Source organism: Lissotriton vulgaris, chromosome 4_1, assembly GCF_964263255.1.
Source record: "Lissotriton vulgaris chromosome 4_1, aLisVul1.2, whole genome shotgun sequence".
In the NCBI taxonomy this organism is placed as follows: Eukaryota; Metazoa; Chordata; class Amphibia; order Caudata; family Salamandridae; genus Lissotriton; species Lissotriton vulgaris.
In genome coordinates this window covers 1,206,641,951-1,206,663,230 of record NC_141691.1, presented here as the reverse complement: position 1 = coordinate 1,206,663,230, position 21,280 = coordinate 1,206,641,951, and the positions used below count along the sequence as shown (strand labels likewise).

At 41.5% G+C, this 21,280-nt stretch overlaps 1 protein-coding gene across 1 annotated transcript in view; it reads right to left on the bottom strand.

Moving 5' to 3' along the window:
* Positions 1–21,280, bottom strand: part of LOC147723043 (poly(rC)-binding protein 3-like) — a 2,582,273-nt gene that overhangs the window by 1,139,224 nt on the left and 1,421,769 nt on the right. The window contains exon 5 of the mRNA XM_086965416.1: positions 14,722–14,779. The gene's annotated coding sequence lies outside the window, so the exon portion shown is untranslated. The remainder of the gene's footprint in view (positions 1–14,721; positions 14,780–21,280) is intronic.

The following is a 21,280-nucleotide window of genomic DNA, read 5'->3' as shown; positions in this document are numbered from 1 at the left end:
GCTTGACGCCCAAACATGGAAAAACCGAGAATTGATTCATCAAAATTAAGATGTGTGTGTCAAGTAAACGGAAAGAGGCCATTAGACAGCCAAGCAATAAAGCAAAACTTCTTCAGGATACAATGGGTCGAGATGAAATGGGAAGTACAATTTTTTATGTCAATTCAAAAGGGGCAAGAAATTTAGATTGGAATCCCCGACTTTTCGTTAGGACAATATTAACCTGAAATAACTTGGGGTATGATTCTTACACTAAAGGCTTCTAAATTTCACAATGTTTGGCCAAGAGGAATTACAATTTAACCTTCACTAAAGATTAACTGAGTGGGCATAGCCCCAGTAAGAGGTTCCAGAAGGGAACCAGGAATTGAATCACCTGGGTTTTATCTTTAAAATTACGAAGGAGCCATGGAAAAAACCTTAGCCCGAGGGCCTCAACTTTCAACTTCAAGTCCCCCATGCTTCAATTCAGTGGACTCTTCAGAAATAAAGAATGGTGACTCAGAGCAGAAGTGAACGGAGGAAGGCCCATGGTGGTTTCAGGGTAACCCGGCAGAGCCGGGAAACCATGAGCTGTGGTACAAGGAAGGGAGAAATTAGAAGGAATTGTAACCTCAGTTCTAAGTCTTAAGCACGATCCTGTTGATTAGGGCAATACGAGGGAAAGCATAAACATTCTTTTGGGTCACTGGAATGATGAACCGGTGAGATTAAGGCTCAGAAATCCAGAAACGGGGCATTCTGATTGGACACAAAGAGGTGTAACCATGGTTTTTGCAACAGCCTGAGGATAATCCTAACCATCTTGTTGGCCAATCCAAAGGAGACAAATGAGGGAAATATCCTGCTCAAAATTTCTGAACATCTGCTCTTTTTGCCAGAAGATGCACTAAAACAAGAGAAAGACATCTTTTCCGATGGGCGTGTTAACAGAATATCATAACCAAAATGCTGTCTGATAGACATATTGCATCCAACATATTATTTACAAACATATCACCCATTGAGTTAATAATAGAAAATACAGATCCAACGGGATGATATTTTTGAGAACAACTTTTAGGACACGAGAGGACTAATTCACAAAGGCCTTTTTGTGTGTACTTGAAGTCATGCTACAAATGTACTACCTCACATAAACATTATCTTCTTTGCGAATTGGTCTCTCAAACTTCCAACTATTAGTAAAAATAGAAAGAGGGTACTGTCCTTTCAAATGATACTAACCATATATGAACATTCCATGATTATTCTCATTCCATGAGTTGTATGGCCAATTCAAAAGGACATTTAAGTGTACGTGAAGTAGTGCTACATGAATACTACTGCAGACTCATAAAAGGTGTCTTGAACTGGCCCCAATATTTCTGCCACAGGAGATTTTTACTAAACTATTTTCAGACAATCATCATGATCGGGCAGAACAGCTGTGCTGGGCTAAACGATGGATGAACAGTAGTAACCCAGCCATACTCTCCTTGAGTTTGGTTTATCAAAACACAGCAAACTCATGGCCCACTGTAAGCGGCAGAACAAACACTGTCATTCACTCCTGAGGAAACACTTTGCAAACAATCGCAGTAAACCTTTTACACCGTTCCTTGATTATACCTAGTAATTCAATTTAAACCATAAACGCTGATCAGCAACACAAGGCTCTCCCCCTGGAATTGCTCTTGAGTTCAATGAGCAAGCTTATCTTGTGTTGAAATTAACCAAACGATGACTTCTTGGGAAAGAAAGAAGGATATGATGGAATAAAGCATTTTCGTTCCCAGTAAGATGGACTCTGTAGGGATCGTTATACTTTTCAATGAGCCCACGCTGTACATCGCTCTTACAAATGAATGAAAAGTCTTTGAGGTCCTCATGGGGCCTTGCTTCTGGAGCACATTAACTGAGCAAGAACATGAAGTTCATATCACCAACACATTTACCAAAGGGTGCAGTGTTGAGGCTAGTTGCTCTATCGACTGCCTGCTGCTGGTTTATTAAAGCCCGCACACTAAACTAGCTGTAAAAATACAAAGAAAACTGGAACTATACTCATGGCTGTGATTTGTGGTTTCTTTGGTTATTCACAGACAGTCCTCCCTATGTGAGCACCTCTAATATGTACCTTTCCTTACATCATTTTTCATGAGAGCGAACCCTGGACTACTTCATTGTATGCAGGGCACAAGTCCTAGAAAAAGAAGTGGGGAGACGCTGATGTCACGACAGGAAGTGACGTCACGAAAGGTGGCTTGCACCATCAGACTCATTGCCTCTCCTCGCTCACCCCTTAGATGCGATTGCATCAGAGAAGCCAGCGGGTGAGCAGCGTTCTGAGTGGGCTTCGATCTCGCCCCAGAGAGGCCAAAGAGTGAATGTGTGGCTCCATTTATCGAGCTCCCAGTAAAATAAGCGGGGAGACACTGTCCACCCGCGTGGTACCCCGACTCGAGCCCTGATTGTATGTCGGTGTTACCTTGTTATTAAAGTATTCATGAAAAGTAAGTTCTCTTCCACGGGGTGTTGGTGTCCTGCTCCTGAGTTATGTAGAGGATAGCATGAAACTACTATATCATTTTTTGTCTAAAATACTCAAGCAAACATTTTGGTTCCTCAAAAGCCATTGGACCCCAGAAAAATCGATTTGCTTAGCTTACCCAGAATACCACTCGAAAATTGACCTTGGAACACTGAACAAATCGCCTGGTGCAACCACTTGAACTGCTTTGCATATTTTTTTACTGGCTTGGGGAAGTGTTTGCAAGTCAGGGGCAATTTTACAGCTATGTTTGCCCTCCAAAACCAGTGCACAAAATATTTGTATGGATTAACATGTGCAAAACACTGAATTTATTTCATTAGATGTTCATTGTAAATGTTGTTTCAAGACACTGCTTGGCACATGTGCAAAACAGTTTTAAAGAACAGTGGTGTTCGAAGTAGAAAAGTGTTCAAATTCAAGCTCCAATTGCCAACATCACAGCTCATGATCTGAGCATGATACTGAGTAGACAGATAACGAAAAATACGCCTGAGACTGCTTGACTACAACCACCTTTCACTTCTAGATCACACACCTTAGTTGTTTGTGTTAAGCAATTCCCTGTTAATGAGCTTTGGTTATCCGAGAAATGTCATGTGATATAAAATTAATGTAGGCCTGCTGAGAGCCATTCTAGCTCACCCCTGTTACTAAATTGTCAGCAGAGGATTCTTTTTTTTTATGTTTGAAAAGCTTTATTATTTTAGCAATGATAACAAGTGACATCAGGAAGAAGGATATAAAATATACAATGCAGATAAAAAGTAGAACAATCCTAATGAGAGGCTAGAGAACTAAAAGCATCATATGGTACTTTGAGAGGGAAAAGGGGGAGAGGGGGTAAGGAAAGGAGGGAAGAAATAAAATAAAACCAAACTATTGTTATAAACCTAACGGTAAATTAAAAAAATTTATACATGAGGATTCTAAACTGTAGTAGTTTTTCTCTCTGAATATTAGCATTCAGATCATCTGCCTCAGAGCTTCCACAAAACAATATTGCATTTTTGTGCCACACGTCTCTTGAACCACGCTAGCATCTAATAATGCCACGGGTTGCCATATTACAATGTGTCCTCACAGCAGCTGTGATTGCAATCTTTCATATGGCTGGTCAATGTTGTTTGCAAGAAGGCTCTCCAGAAATAAAGCGATGCTCAGATACCAGATTCTACTGTAAACATTTTCCACTGTCTAGTGTAGTATACTGCTGGACACGTCACTGTATCCAGCCACTCCCTGAGGTCTGGTCTTCTACTCATCCCACACCCATCCAGCATAGGCGTCATGAGTGACATGGTGTTTGCCAATAGATGGGGCCGGGCGCACGTGCCCTGGGCCAGTTGCATGCACCATACATAGGTGTTGTGCCGTCCTTGCCTCTGCATGGGGGCAAGGGCCCACAACTCCCTGCCTAATTCCCGTGCCTAGTGTGGTGGCGTTTCTCTCTGGATGAGCGCGGGGATGCCCAAGGGTAACCAGGCGCTATATAAAACTCTTTATTAATAATAATAATAATAATAATAATAATAAGGATGACGAGTGGGTCTGTCCCTGTGCGTGTGCTGGCAGCAGCTCTGCAGTTCCTTGTGAGGGAAGTATAGCTCAAGACTGAGGCACCCCTGCACCTGCTGCTTGCAAGGCAGTGACCGAGGCAGGACAGGGCAACAATAAGGCCATCCAGCAAGCAACAGCAATGGTGTTCAGTCTTCATGCCCCTGCAGCCACCCGCCTGCCGAGGGCCAGCACACCGACCGGCTTTGTCCCCTGAAGCTGAAGCACAAGCAAAAGAGTAGAACTGACCTCATGTCCCACAGCTGTTACCCCAGTAAAGCAATGGCAGAGAGGAGAAATGCTTGCTTACTCGCCCAGCATGAAGTGAGCCCTGCAGGTAGAACAGCTTGAAGCCATGCATGCAGGATATTGGTGGAAGGGGTGGAGTGCCGCAGCTAGCTTCAGGTGCCCTCCACACTTGAGGCGTCTACACGCTGCCCACCCTTACTGCAAAAGGCGAGAACCCCCCACACCTTCAGCGCCTGTCAGTGGCGTAACGAAACCTGAGGGGGGCCCCCCTGCAAAGTACCTGAAGGGGGCCCCCCAAGCTCCGCACCCAGTCAGGCACTCTCAGACCAGGGTCCTGCCATCTGTGCACAGTGCTTGAGGGCGCCCTTGTAGCTTGGGCACCTGGCCTCCGCACAGGGGCCATGGGGGCTATTGTTAAACCTCTGCCTGCTTTTAGCTTACGTTTATAAATTAATTTGACACAGTATTTTTTTTTATTTTCAATAAACAATGGCAGCTATCATCCCTAAAAATATTGACTTTGCAAAAGTAGCACAAAGACTAGAAGGCAGGCCATCTCCATTTATTCTCAGTGCATCTGAAACAGCATCCCATTGACACATAACTGACCAACCCCCCTGCCATTGAGAAAAAAACTAGACAGGCATCTCTTCAAGAAGCATCACACCCTACAAAGTAGGACCCTCGTTGATGTGTACCTCTTGTCCTTGAACCATAAGCTCTCCCTGATTGTTCATCATTCCTTGCTTCCCACCTTTGTTTGTGACATACCAATTCTATAGATGCATGCAAAGAGCTTTAAGTAGGCTGACCAGTCCTCTACAGAATGTTTTCCATGTCTATCTCATATAAGAACTTCCTACTAGACTGTCTAGAAATGAGGAGGAAGGGCAGGCTGCAAATGGGGAACCGACATGACAGCGAAGACCTCAGCTACCGTCCAAATCCAGTGATTGAGTCAACTATAGAAAAAATATAGAAAAAATACTGACAATATATTGTAAAATTGCAATAGAACAGAGCTACTCAGTAAAAAGCTGAGCGAGGCACACAAACCTTGAATGAATGCGGGACTTTCTTTCCACAAATAGCACTGGTAAAGTTATATTTGAGCACCTCTGTCTGTATGACCACATTTGTGTTTGTTTGCAGGTTATGGTACTGGTGGTTTACCTGCAGGTAAGTTTTAAGGGTCAGTAGGTGTGACGTACAGCCTTCAATGGCATTATCTAAAAATTTGGGAGATTTCATTCCCAGACCTCTCAATCTGAAGCACTAAGCTAAGAATCTTTTCTGTCCAACGTTCTTTTCACCATTCCCCTTACCATGGTCACGTCATCAAATATTTTTACGTACCATCATTTTTTATATACTGGGGCATCGATTCATTTGTCAGGTTTTACAGTTTCACATGCTGTTACCGTGCTAAGAGAGGCAGATTCGTACTGAGGAGCTCATTAGGATCGCGGACGGACTTGCGTCCGTCCGTGACCCCAGAGTAGAAGGGAACCTCCGCATGGCATGCGGAGTTCCCTCCTGTGCAATTAGGATGTGACTGCCACCCTGGCGGTCACATCCTCTATTTTTAACATTGCGGCGGGTGCGGCTTCAAGCTGCACCCGCAGCAATGTTAAAAAAGCACGCATTGCATTTGTATGTAGAAAGTGGCAGGCACCGCGCGGTGCCTGCCGCTTTCTGCATACAAATGCAGGGGGGTACCATAGGTACCCCCCCTGTGCACCCCCCACACCCCCCTACACCTAGGGGACCCGCAACGGGCCCCCGCAGTGAAGTTACACATGCTTTTCCACGGCGGAAAAGCCGCAGCGGAAAACATGTACCAGAGCCCATCCTAATTTGGCTGACGTTGTCTGAGAGACACCGTCACCATATTAGTGCTTTTCCGCCGCGGTTGTAAGCCAACCACGGCGGAAAAGCTGTGGACGGAAACCAGGACCCACCAGCCATCCTAATGTGGGTCATTGGTGGGTCCGCTGTGGATTTTCCGCATCCTCCGGGCCGGCGGTGGCTTCCGCCGGCCCAGAGGATGCGGAAAATCCGCAATCCTAATAAGCCCCTGAGTTTGTTTCATTACACCAGAGACCAACCATGGTGAATACATGACCTTAAGCTTCGCACTTCTCCTGCAAATTAAGCACAACACAACTACCTCCTAACTGGAAAATGTGTGTGTGGTGTTCAAGCTACTTTCACCCTTAGTTGAATGTCACTGCTTAAAGTGACACAAATCAAAAATTATTTTCAGGGTAAATAATGGACTTTACTTAGATCTTACTTGCGTTGCTACACCCGCAGTTTTTTTGTAAATTCAGAGACAAACCATGTTGATCAGGAGTGCAGAACTGGTGCACCTACCACCTGTTGTTTTATGTAGACTTCATATTTAACCAGCATATTTAAACCTTGACTGTCGATGTTTAAAGATCATTGGCTGGATCCAAATCCTTTCATCCAATCAAATACTTCACCAGGTACCCCACTAACCATAGATGTGATGATGCAAATAATGACCCTTTTGTGAACAAGGGTCCTATGGAGCCAGAATCCCTAATTGCCTAGAACACTGAGCGATTTCTGGTAGGTCACTGTTTTTCTGGCCACACTGATGTTTTAGTATGACATTTTAGCAAGGGCTCTGCTTTGTGTCCATGTATTGGTAACCTCTTGCGGTTTGGATGTCTAATTTATTAGACACTGTATATCTCCTATACCCCATTACATTTGGATGTTTCATGTCTTCTGTGATATGATGACCATGTGAATGCTGAGTGCAGTCATGCTTTGGACATAAACCTCCCAAAACACCAGGTACCTTTATTATTATAGTTGAAATGCCCAGGAAGAGAGGACATTTTCTTCACATAGTGCCATACATTTATGTGAGTATGAATATGACACATGTGGAAGGCAGTCATTTTCAAAAGCATAAATTGGGACATTTTTTAGTGCCACATGCTACTTAAAACTGAGCTGCCCATTTTTGGTGGCTATAAGTTCATACATGTAGCCACATAGAAAGGCGGGTGATCATGTAGCATCATGCCTCCATAAACTTCCAAAGTTGTTTGGGAGATGGCGGAGAAGCTCCGACATCCATAGTGGAGTTTAACTGCGCCGAATGCAAACACAGACTGGTGAAGCGCTAGCTGCAGAGCAGTGGGTTGGACAGGTTCCTGCGTTGGAGCACTGATTGCAGTCCTGCACTCCGTTCAGTTGGAGAACTGACTGATTAATACTATGTAGCAGGGTACTTTGTAGACACAGGTACTGTTGGGATCCTGTGCAGGAGCACTGATAGCGGGGCACTTTGTCTGAGCACAACCTCCTGTCTAGTGCAGGCAGTGTTATGTAGAAAAGCTAGCGCCGGTAGTGTCTAGGTCGGAACACTGAATGAACAGTACTTCATAGGAGTTCAGACGGAGCTGTAGTGTGTAGAAACTCACTGAGTTGGAAGTTTAGTGGAAGGTAGCCTTCTGTGGTAAGTTACTTTGAGCACTGTGTATATCGGATAACAAACACACACTGGCTGGAGGGCTGGAGTGTGATTGTACTTCTGGTGTAAGATACTGTAATTTATGGTGGAAGTTTTGCAGATTACTCTGGCGGTGAAGTGTTTGCTTGTTCTCAGGTTATGGAGTTTGTGTAGGAGGTTTGCTGCCAGGTGAGTTGAATGCATTTTTCTCCCAAGCAATTTGATTGATTGTACAAAACTTTGAATTCCCTCTTGACATTAACTTGGATGGACATAGCATATAAACTTCTTACATGCAGCCACAAGGGATATATCTTGTGTTTCAATGGCCCTTATACAGAAAACATGTGGGGGCCTTACTGACAATAACATTCCATTACTGTAATTCAATTTAAAAATCTGACACTGGTCCCACTCACTGTCTGCGTCCATGCATGAATGGTACTCTTAGGCCTGTAACCAAAGCCATGGTTTCCATCATTCAGTCCCAACAGAGAACCGTTGCACAGTATCCAATGCCGATGGATACTCTTCAAATGCAGTGTTTCATTCACAAACCGTGGGGCCTAGAATCGGCTCTTTCACAGCAGTGTTTCAAGCAAAGACAAAAGCCCAGTATTTGAGTGATCAACCATCCTCCCCAACATACATGCTATCAGTCAGCAATCCTTTTTTGGTGCTTGCATTGCTAGCAAGCTCACCTTGCAGCAGCAGTCAAGGAATATGAAGTGCCCATGAGTGTGCCTGGATTCCCTCTTTACTAGTCCGGGGTACAACTCGACGAGTACACACCTCAGTTTTAAACAATTAATGGTTGGGTGGGAGAGTATGCCTGATACTTCCATGTTTTCCCCATGATGGTACTCATCCTATTAACTTACTTTCTTAGATGTGTCTAAAAATATAACGAGTGTGCCCTGATCCTGCTCACAAAATGATAACAGCTAAATAACTCAGTGTTACGACCTTGCTGTTCAACCACTTCAGCTGTCATTTGTCCGCATCAGGCAGACCTGTATCACCACCATGATGACATTTAATATGCTCATATAGGAAAGAGCGCATAAATGCAGACATGCAGCTTAGATTTCTGGCAAGTTAAATTGAGTATTGACCATTCATTTTTACAAGGATGTTAAAAATACAGCGGTTATTACTGTCAGCATCTTTAATAATCTTAAGAACAACACAGTGTCTGCTATAGAAATTGTGATTTATATTAACTGAAGAGTTACTTGAGAGTTCGAACTCCAGATCCTCTTTGTGAATAATTAGTTCTGAAATTAGTATTTGAAGGTGCAGCAAATAATCGTGGAGTTGCATGCCCTAAAAACACTTGCTTCTTTCAAAACTATTTTCCATTGTTGTAAGGAAAGTTGAGGGGGCCCAGTTCTGGATTTAATCCGGAGCTCTCAGGCCCGAGTTAGTACAGTGCTGAGGGGGCCCCCTGAAGTTCAGGGGCCCCCACACCGCGTGGGCTGCGTGGGTCTGTTTTACGCCCCTGTCGCCTGTGTAGGCTACGACACCGCACCCACCTCGTGGTGCAGCGTGCCGGCTTCCAGATGACGCCCTGCCCTGGCGCATCTATTGGAAACATCACACCCTGCAGCTGGCTGAGCAGAGTCAGCAAGAAAGGCATGGTCCACATCACTAAGAAAGCTGCTGCTGCAGCCTGTAAGTGGCTTGATTGCAGCTGCCCCGGTCAGGAATAACATTGTCAGGAGGAGGAGCCACCCTGCCCTACCATCAGTGCGTCCCCGCCGCGTCTGCATATTCAGCCCCTACGTAGCCTGGAGTTTCAGAAAAGACTGCCACTTCCTTAGAGGAGAGGCGGCTGCAGCACCACCTGGTGGTTGCTCACTGTGCCACACAACAAGGGTATCCAGCAATAAGACAAGCCCCAGCTGATACATTTCATAAATGAGAGAAGAACTTACATGCATGCAACACCCAATGGTGGCTCCTCCACCAAAGATATGATAATGTTTAAAGATACCTTTTTACCAACTCCCTATGTACACAACCGAACACGGAGCCTTAAAGAGCTTGCAAGCCATGTCTGACCTCGCTATTATGCCAACAGATAAGGGTGGTGGTATTGTTCTACAAAAGACTGGCAATTACAAATACGAGATTTGGAGGCAACTGAGACAAACGGAATGGCAATCCATCCCCGATATTCAGAATTTTTTTTTAATGTATAATCAAGCAAGCACTTAATGAATGTTGGCTAGGTGAAAAAGTGTTTGCCTTTCTAAACAAAAATGATTATGTTGTACCTGCAATGTATATGTTACCAAAAATTCAGAAGGACATTACAAATCCTCTGGTCGTTCAATCATTTCAGGGTGGGAAAAACATTAGTCCAGTTCCTACAGTTTCTTTTATTCCACCTTATGCCAACAAAAGCCTTCTTACATTGGGGACAGTACTGCAGTAATTAACACACTGGAAGGCTTTCCATTTGCTACTTGTGTGACTTACTAGTCGCAATGGATATCGAGAGCCTGTACAAAAATATACCCCAAATTGATCACGATCTTTCCGGATATTGCAAAATCTACTTGAATCCAGCACACGATCACAATGGTTACTAACATCTTTCATTCTCAGATGGGTCATTATTGCACATGGTAGAAACTATTTAATTTGTAAAGATAAATTTTTCGAACAGACCAAAGGTGTAACAATAGGAGCCATTTGTGCTCCAGACATTCGTAATCTTAATATAGCTGATTTTGAATTCAATCACATTTTCAATACAAAAAGTATTTTTAAGAAAAACATTAAGAAATATTTTTAAAACATTGACAATATCTTCTTGATTTGGCTAGGCACTACTGAGTCCTTAACAGAATTTTTTGACTGGTTAAATTCCCAGAAGATAATATTTTGTTCACAATGCAGTCAAAGAAGCGTTCACTACCACTTCCGGACGTTACTATTCTTGAAGAAAATTTCACACTATACATCTCCTTATTCACGAAACCAACTGCTTGCAACACATTACTTAGATATGATAGCCATCACTGCAAAAACCAAAAGGATAACTTATAGTTTGGTCAGTTCTTACATGTCAGACTGACCTGCAGTAAAAAGACAGATTAGTTTTCAGAAGACAATACATTTCAACTAAATTGAATGGTTGCGGTTTACCCACAAAGATTATTAAAGCGATCCATTAATTGATCCTGGTACAAAAATCGTGAAGCCCTTTTAAGAGAAAATGCTCAATCTAATTAACTCCGAATTCTGTTTGTTTCCACTTTTGGAAATTAAGAAAATAATTCTCAAACAGTGGAGCCTTCTGAATAGTGAGAAACTATTTTCTGTTAAACTGATGTTTGCATTTAAACATGGTCACAACTTGAAAGACTGACTGGTTAGGGCATAGGTAGAATTAAAAAAACAATCCTATAACACAAAATCTTGGCCTACAACCCATTATAGGTCACTTCTGATGTTGGAACTGTATGGCGTGTAACACCACTAAAACTGTAAAGCAGTATACTCTAAATGGAAAGATCTTTAATATTGAACAATTTTCGAATTGTCACACAAAGAACATGGTATACTGCATCAAAAACCCTTGTGGTTTGGCAAACTTAGGCAAAACCATATAAGAAATACAATAATGTATCCTTCAACATCAATATAGAATAAGACCTCAGGTAGCTCATGTCCCACTTGTTGCCCATTATGTAGAACAAAAACATGCCCTTAGAGATGTGGAATGGTGGCTGATTCAGTTCATAACAAGCTCAATTCGGAATGGCAATTTGGATGACCAGCTCTCTGCATGTGCAAATCAATGGATATGGAATGTAAATAGTATAAATTCTGCTCTAAATGTTTCTGGTGAATGGTAGACTTTAGCAATGCACAAGTAATAGGTACAAAATCATATTTACTTGTGTAACCAGATGTACACATCTGAATTTTCTTCTGCAAGTGTGTCTGCCTATTATTTTCGTCTGATTACACTTCTGTTTTTCACAGAACACTATTGGTTTCAAGCTGATTTCCTAAACTATGCTTTCAGATTTTTTTAGATCCAGTTGGTCATTGGTATCGAATTAACTCATTTGGAATTATCACTCTGTAGTAGCTTATCTTTTTCCTTTTTACTTGGTGTTAGCTATGTCTTTGACATATGTGTTCCTTTCCTATTGACAGACGCTGTGTGATGCTTTTATGGGGCTATGCTCCAGTACAAGATAGCTGCACTAGTGTTCATTATCTAAATGAACGGTTGTGTTTCGTATTTTATATAGATATTATTTTCTATTTAATTGTTAGCACTCTGTAATAATTTGTAGTCAGGCGTATTTGAAAACCATAGAAGACATTCTATTTATTCACAATATTATATTGTACCACTGAAAAATGGCGGCATTGATTTTTGTTTCTCGTTTGAAAATAATTCTGTATTGAAGTTTGTAAAGATGAATTCTTGAAAGGCATTGATTATTATATATTTTTTTAAAAATCTTCTTACTTGGCCATATTTAGCATTCCCCACTTTGGCCTGTTTAGTCTCACAAAATAATCCAATCTCAATATGGCAGTTCAACGCAGTTTAGTAGGTTTGACCATGAATGAATGGAGCGACATCTGAAAATTTACTTATAAGCTTTTTAGGGCAACAAACTTGAGAAGGATGGCGTTTTTCTCTATAGTTTCTCTATTTTTCTATTACACCCCTAAAGTGACCAATATGTTTTATCCATCTTATCTAAATAGTTCTATCAAATTTCAGCAAAATGAAGCAGATGACTGGCTGCACATACAAGCCAACTGCCCGAGTTTTAGGGTCTTCCGGGATATACTTTATTCTTTTTTAAGTAGTAAATTAGGTATCATTCTCTGTCCCGAGGTTGGGGTGATTTTGCTTGGCCATGTTGGGAACAAATTAACTCTTTGAGGTTCTGAGTGGAAGTATATCTTCATATCTTTGTTCATTGATTTCTCATTGATTCAGGAAAGATGGAGATCGAAGGTAATTCCTCGCCTTAACACTAGGAAGGTAAAAATGAAGCGAGTGGACAATTTTGAATTCGTCTTCGCCAAAAGAAATAATCAGTTAGATAAATATTGAGGTATACTGTAGATTTCTAATTTCACTAGAGTCACTTGGTTGTGTACCCAAGATAATTAATGTAGTAAGAGAAGGTTTATGTGGACTTTTTTAAGTTGTGAAGATTCATTGTGTAATCAAGATTTTGGGGATCTTTTCTTATGTATTTCATGTTTATATTCTAGGAAAAAATATAGATTTGGGAGTACTGAAAGAATGGCAAAAACATTTTGTTTGAATCTGTAAATGCACTGTTGTACTTGGCTTCTTTATTGTGTACAAAATGGTATTAATTTAGCGAGATCTCTTGTATTATTGCATATTTGTTAACTATATTTAATTTTTATCATTAAAACTGTTTTTGGGGTTGTTTATTGATGTATTTTTATTCTTGTACTTGTCAGTATTGTGCGTATTGTAGTTGAACGCTTTATTGTGTATTACACATGACCTCTCGAGAAGTGAGGTTAAATATTTTTTAAGCTATAAATGTACTGTTGAACTCAGTCACTTTATTTGGGGTTTAAGTATGATCATTTTGGTGATCTAGAACTATATAATGCTATTTTTGATACTTTTAGTTAATTGTGTACTTACATTTTTTGGAGGAGACTCTGTTGATGTATTTTCTGTGTTTTTGCCCCTGTATAAATAAAAACTTTAAAAAAGACTGCTATGTGGGGGCTTGAAAAACTCACTTTTGCATATCAATGCCATTGTAGTTGACTTGGCCAATGTGGTGCACATCAACAAAGGAACTACGTTGCAATATCGTTTACCAAACTCTTGTTCTTTAAAAACTACTGCTTTCCCAATTAGATATACATGGTTCAAAGAGCACAAGAAAGTACCCAAACTCCGCCCTCCTCACCACAGCATATTCACAGACAGGCATAGAAAGGAATTTCTTTATATGTAAAATCATTTTCCATGTAAAGAAAAACAAAAAAGAGAGAAAAACATACATTTGCAATTCCAAGTGATTTAATATTCTCCGTTAATAAATAGTTGGAAGGCTGACAAATATGTGCCAAAGAACCACAAACTATGTTGTTTCCACCTGGCATAGTAGTTTACATTTTTAGAATTGCTTATAAAACCAAAATTAAACCAGCTCCATTGTGTAACTACTTTATTTTGTGAATTGAACTCGTCGAGAGCTATTGTGTGCAATACATGGGTTGAGTTGTTTTAGTAGAATGGCTGGGCCTGTTTGCCTCCTCTAGTTACTTGAGTTTTGGTATACAAAGCAGATAGATGGTTCTTTCACATGCACTGTCAGCTTTAAGATGAACGTATGAGCAACCTGGGGCTGTAGATAAGGTATACAAGTGTACACATTTTCTTAAAATCACGTAATTGCATTCTCTTAGTCATTCAATTGAAATGTATTTTGGTTCTTAAATAGAATCATAAAAACAATACTAGTAAAACACAAACAGTGATGCTATGCTACGTTAAACATGAAGGCATAGATTAATTTGGTCATTTCTTTCTTCTTTGGATTGTCAACAATAAAAACATTCCTGCTACATGGCTAATCAAAGGAGAAGATAGCCTAATGAGATACATAAAGGGTGTACGACATGACCTGAGATGGTTCTGTTTTAGGACAGGGCCAATATACCTTTGAAAGATCTCCTGATAACATTAACAGATTAAAAAAATGCTAATTAGTTTGAGAGGGAATTTTGTCTCATTGGCGCAAATCATTGGATTTCCTATCCGGAGAGTTGCTTTTGGAATGGAAAAGTATATACATATATTGCCAAATAATCACATATATCATATTCATTTTGTAATATCACTTACCTTAGGATGCCTTTGCCTTTTTGTCAATAATTCTTATTAGAACTGCTCACCGTTTTTTCTAGAGTAAATAAGAAGGAAATTGATATAATATGAAATGGTTCATAGAAAGATGCAGATTGATTATAAATATATGCATACTTTAGTTTTTGACGGAATTTTGTAGGAATGCACTTCTGGAATAATGCACAATTTCCTAAACTCAGTTTGAGCCCAGGCCTGCAAGATATATCGTAACTACTGGGTATCACCTGAGTTTTCATATGTTGAAAACAAAATTACGACCAAACATATTTTTTTTGTCCTCTTTACATGAACTTGGATCTACATAGGTTAGCAGCCTGCAGCAAACGTTTTCTGTATATTAGAAGCCACCCCATACCCTTTTTTTGTTGGCGGTGGTTCATAATATGAAATGTCCAACATCAGGGCCACAGTTTAGCTGAAATCCCCATGGATACCTCTTTCATATAGGGTTCAGTTAGTGGACACAATATTCAAATGCCATTATAAAATAATTGTATATCAGTTGGTGTTGTGGGTAAAATAATCTATTTCTTCTTTAGAGTTTAGCAAATGCTGCATCTCGAAGTTTACTTTCTTTATCAGTGCATCAGAAAATGAATATGCTTTGGCAGACTACGAACCAGGCATTTGTGAACATAATGTGAGAAATGTATTGATCTTCTTTTCTTATGTGTAAAAATACAAGATGTGTATAGTTTTCAGTGCTGACCCCTGATGCACTCACATGCATCATATCTCTTTGCAAACTATTCAACAGTCACCACTTTATGTCTTTGGTAAACGATTGATTATTTATAAATGGTAGCTAAAAATTGAGGTCGAATATTTTTTGGCATATCTTTTTGATAGCATTTTAGTTTCATTTTGATCATTCACCCCAACAGCATAAACCATCAGGAATCAATAAAAGGAGTAGATTGCATGTCATGCAACATACTCATAATACATAGCATATCTTTTTATAGATGTCCATCGACCTTCATCACAAAAATATGACAGTGTCTCTAGTGAACCGGGAAATATAAATCCCCTGGTTATCTAGTTGTAAGGCTCTGAGGTGTGAATAGGTTGGACAAGAGGATCTGGTCTCCTTCTATGAATACCAAAGTCTTACTTTAAATTATTCTTAACACTGAATTGAAGAGGCAGCCCTTATTGTGAAAAAAGGCTCTGAGCTTTAACTTACATAGGCAACCTTTATCCTGAATACTCTAAGTTAGGCCTTCTTCTTCCTAAATGATTGACCTAAGGCTGTGTGCCCTAACACTGTTAGCAAACATATTATCTGACAGAAATATTTTGTTCTAAATAATGTTTTAAAAATATTCCTCATTTGAGTTATATTTTTGTTAACTCCAGTGGGAGATGTTTTTTTAAAAGATAGTTTAGACATAATGAGGCATATTTACAAGGGAATGGCGACACGTGAGGTTAAGCAAACATTGCTAATGCTATGATCCAACATTCTGAAAAAGCAGGGATGCGTAGTATTCACAAGAATGCAGTGCACTCATGTGTTTTCCTATAGTGCTGGCTCTACATCTAGTTGCCTAGCATCAACGCGGGCACCCTTGCACCGTAGTGGAAGGCTGTCTGTGTTAGGAGGAATGATAGTTTTGGCGCAGGAAGGTCTACTTTCTTGCGCATAAACAATCCAGAATGGAAAATTGGAACTTCTATGTGTGCTGCATTCTGCAGCACACAAAGAAGTTGCAAATCATCATTTTTTAAATGACTGTTTATGTTAAGGAAGGGACACCTTTCTGCACCATGACCAATCATTCATGGCAATTTGCTATTTCTATGTGTGCTGCACAATGCAGCACACATAGAAATAGCGCCATGTTATTGTCAAGTTTTCCCAGGTCTTAATTTTGGCCGTCCCTCCTATTTATGCCACCCTTGTAAATAAGGGGCAGCATAAAAATCAATGGGATTGCAGCGGAATGCCCACCAGAACACCCATTGCACGCCCCATGCACGCTAAGTGTAGCATGAAAGGGAGCCTTATTTACAAGGCGGCATTAAACCGCGTTAAATGGCTTCACGCTGCCATGGAAATAAGGCAAAGGATTTATCACCACAGGAATTTCATAAATAGTGATGTTCCTGTGGCGATAGGGGCTTGTAAATATGTCCCAATATTTCTTACAGGAAGTAATATCATTTCAACATATTTTTAGTGACTTTTTACACATATAGTCATCAAAGCTTTGTCAATCAGGGTGGCAGCCCAAACTGGCTGTGTTGTTGGCAACACAGTTACACAGTATGTATCCGGACCAGGACCCTTACAGAGCTGCTCCCACTCCTACTGCACCCTTAATACCCAAATCCCTGACGCAGCGTCCGCGTGATTGGGCGATCCTGTTCAAATTGGGGTCCTCGTTGTAAGGTAAAATATATCTAAAATTTACCTCTGTTTAGGTATAATCCCGTTTCTGGTAGTTCGAACGATCCTTGAAGTTGCAAGGGAAGTTACAGTTGCAGCCTGACCCTAAGGAGGCGGCAGTTTGATGGGATACTGCAAACGCCTCAACCTGCACCTAGAGACTCTTGCTGTTTATTTAAACAACGTATCACTGACTTTTAAAGTGGTGACCGCTGGGGGACACAGAGCATTCTCATGTACAACTTGTTTTGTCAGCAGACGTCCTCTCACTGCGTGTGGCCAGACCCTAATATGGCACCCAAGTTCACTCGTAGATGCAGCCTGTTTTGCACTGTTCTGGTGCCCACTGCAATTTAATACTCCCCGAGTCAGTCTCCATCCGCTGTTAACGGAACCTATGCACCAGATAGCCAGCATTATCTGAGGGTCTTTACTGCCATTCGTTTTGGTGAAACAGCATTGTTGGTCATATAGTTACTACCACATGCCAATTCAGTGGGAGGAGCCTAATGTAGTTGGCCGCAAGAGCTTTGAGCTCCGGAGCACGACCCTGCAATACCACATGAATTTTGGGTGGCCAATCAAACGCCTGAACACATGATTCCTCAGATATACAGCAGATGCCCTTTGATTCGGGAAGTGGGGGAACAGAGGGTGGCCTCTAGTGATGACAATGAGAGTTTGGAGGACTTGCTGGCGCCCAGTTTGGTCCAGTGTAATAATGGGGATCGACCTGAATGTAACATCAAGGTCAGAATTCCCTTGCCTGATCACAAGATGGCTGCCACAGTGGTCCATACCATGTTGTGCTAATACTCTAGGACAAAAAACGGACATCGAACTGACCTTCACCTTCCCCCCATCAAGACGTACAACCTGTTGAACTTACCTCTGACTGCGGAGACCTAGCTATCTGGCCGATGCACGGTGGAGCTACCTGATAGCTATAGAGGAGATGGGTTGTGGACTTTCCCCTCGACCTTTACCTACCCAGCCGGACTTTGGACAGTCTTTACTTCGTCTCTCCGACGTACATCCGTCTCACCTCTTTACCCTACCCTCTACCCCTCTACGCTCCTTTCTTCTCATATACTATGTTCTTTAAATGTTTTTCTGTGGAGACCTAGCCATTTGGCCGATGCCCGGTGGAGCTACTGGATAGCTATAGAGGAGATGGGCTGTGGACTTCCCCCTCGGCCCTCACCTGCCAAGCCGGACCTTGGGCAGACTTTCCCTTCGTCTCTGTCATATCTCCCTCCTACCCCTTTTACAATACCCCTTTCCCCTCTTTCACTCCATTACCGAGTCTTTTATAGTCCTTAAATGTTTTTGTCTGTAACTAATGTAATTGTAACTGAAGTAACTTTGTAACATTGTTGAATCTCATGTAAAGCGCTCTAATACCCTCAGGTCTAGCCAGCGCTATATAAAACTCATTAAATAAATAAATAAAGGGAGAGAGAAGAAGAGATAGTATACCAGAAGTTTACTTTCTTCTCGTTATGAATCTGATCTTGTGGGGGTGTAGTTTAGGGCCATTTGTATCCTTTTGCTAGGTCTACTCACTGGGGTTCGTAGGGGTCCAGGAGCTTGTCCAAGGATGCCCACATACCCCTGGAGGTTTGTGTCCATGGTGAGTCACTCAGGGCAGTATTGTCAGCGCCTCTGAGGTATGTTGCCCAGTTAAGCCACCCCTTGAAAGTTGCCTTGGCAGTATCCTTCTATTTGGTGAGTACTATTTTAACTGCCGCTGTTAGCAGGAGATCCAGTAGGTCTCTGTCATGTTGTGAGTTCAGTGTGGAATTTAAGTAAACTATTGTTTAAGGATGAAAGTCCCCAATACAAGGTGCAGCTATGCCATCCACACTAGTTTTCTTTGCTCCTGAATTTTCCCCAGCCTTTTTGCTTTTGACAACAGTTTGTGGAGTCCTTGATCCTCTAGCACGCCTCATACTGCAATTTGGTGCCTCTCAGTGACATTCATTAGGTGTACCTTGAGAGAAAAGACCTTGGTGTGTTCTTCCCCTCTTTAGTCCCAGGAGAGTAGCTCACTGAAATACAATACCATATCCGATAAGGTTACATTAACTGATGTGTTTATTGCAGTTTGAAGCAGGAGCGAACTCGACAAGCGGAACCGGGGAAACCATAACAGCTCAGCACCGAACGATGGGCTCAAAAACTAAGCACACAGTCCATCCACGAGCCCAGGCAGCCCCCAACTCCAAAAGGCGAATGAAACTGTTGATGAACTTGTCTCAAGATTAAGAGAGTTAGCTATCAAATATCAATTTCGTTCCATGCAGGATGAGATGATTAGAAACCAATTGATAGTACAGTGTTACAGCAAGAAGGTGCAAGAGAGGCTATGGGAGAGGTGTGGCGCCGCAGCCAGGGTGACTGACTGCGGAATCTGGGGATCATGGTTCGATCCCCAGGGCCGGCGGCAGATTAGCCCAGCACCATGTGACTCTGGGCAATAGCTTGCTTAATCTTCCCGACGGCCCCCAGCGCCTAGAGACCCTTACGGGTGATTGTGCGTTTTACAAATGTGGATTATTATTATTATTATTATGGGCAGCTAGCAACCCCAACTAAAAAGAAGCTATTACTATTGCCAAAGTGATAGAGGAGTCAGAGAAGTCTATGAGAGATCTAAAAACTATTCAACAGGAAAAGAACTCAGAAGTAGCGTTGTTACAAGAGGAAGAGGTGAATGCCATAAGGGGTAAACAGGTCAAACAAGTTGAGGGAACGGTTTCTGCTGGAAAGATAAATTCATCTAAATCTTACAACCCCACTTCCTCTTTCCACAAAAGTAGTGCCCGTATTTGCCATAGGTGTGGTGGCACTTTCCATTTAGCAGACTCCAAAAGTTGTTTTGCTTTAGCAAAAGAGTGCTTTAAGTGTGGAAAAAAGGGACATTAAGCCCGAATGTGTAAAACCGGTAGCAAGAAAGTTGCAGTGATAGATGAGGAAGACAAAAATGATGTCTTTGTTATGGTGGTTAAGGCTGAAGAGGAAGGTCTTATGGATAAGGGGAGGGGTTTGACTCACCCAAAGGATGATTTTGGTATCAATGGACAACTTTTGTCATTAATGGTGGACATTGGCTTGCTTAACACCATTATTCCCAAGGTGTTATATGACTCTTCCGGTCAAGATGCCAATTTGATACCTTCAGATGTCATATTAAAGGACTACCAGGTGCCAACATTGGTGTTTTGGGTTATTTTGAGGCACATATTACCTTTGAGAGCAGATCCACCGAAGGCAAAGTTTATGTAAGTATTACACTCACCTTAACCTCCTCTGCACAATTCCTGGTGGGCAGTGCTTTGGCACACCCATGGGTGCTAGCCATTGAGCACCCCATGTGAATTAAGTTCCAAGATATAGGACTCTGCATTTATTTTGTGTATTTGATGTGCTGGCAAATATCATTTTTACAATATGGTATAATAATCATCACAATGATCAAATTGTGTTTGCTTAGTAAATAGTTCACAAACTCTACCAATGCACCTGGTGTTAGGGTTCAATTTAGCTGCTAGGGAACATTTTTTTTTAATAACACATTTTATTGCAAATTTGACTGGTATGGTAGGCCAACTTCTCTATATAGATATGCCTCTTACTATGAGAAAGTCCAACCCAGAAACAGTAGTTAGTGACTCAGATCTGGACGCTGAGTCCTTCTAGCACAGCGTGAATTTTCAACTCTGATGAACAACAAGAAACTATGTGTAGCCTTGGAGTGAGATTTTAGCACACTTGCTAAGGCAGGCTAAGGGTGAAAATAATGCACATTCAATCACAATAGAGAGCAAATGAAACATGAAAACATTCAACAAAGAAACAACCCATCACCTCCCTTTCCATGTGGTGATGGTGGTTTTGGGAAATCCAAGCAGAATTAAGTCCATGGAGAGAGACTCGAGCCGGCGAGCCGCATCAGGATAATCAGCCTCAGCTTAACGCAGAGCTGAGCAGGAAGCCTATGTTTAATCGCTCCTTAATGCAAGTTGAACAGTTTCAAATATTTAAAAAACGGTATTTGTTCCTTCTAGAACCTTCTAACCTCTCGCTGTATTTTACCACGCATCACTTGGCTTTGCAGGTGTTTCGCCCATTGTGCAATGC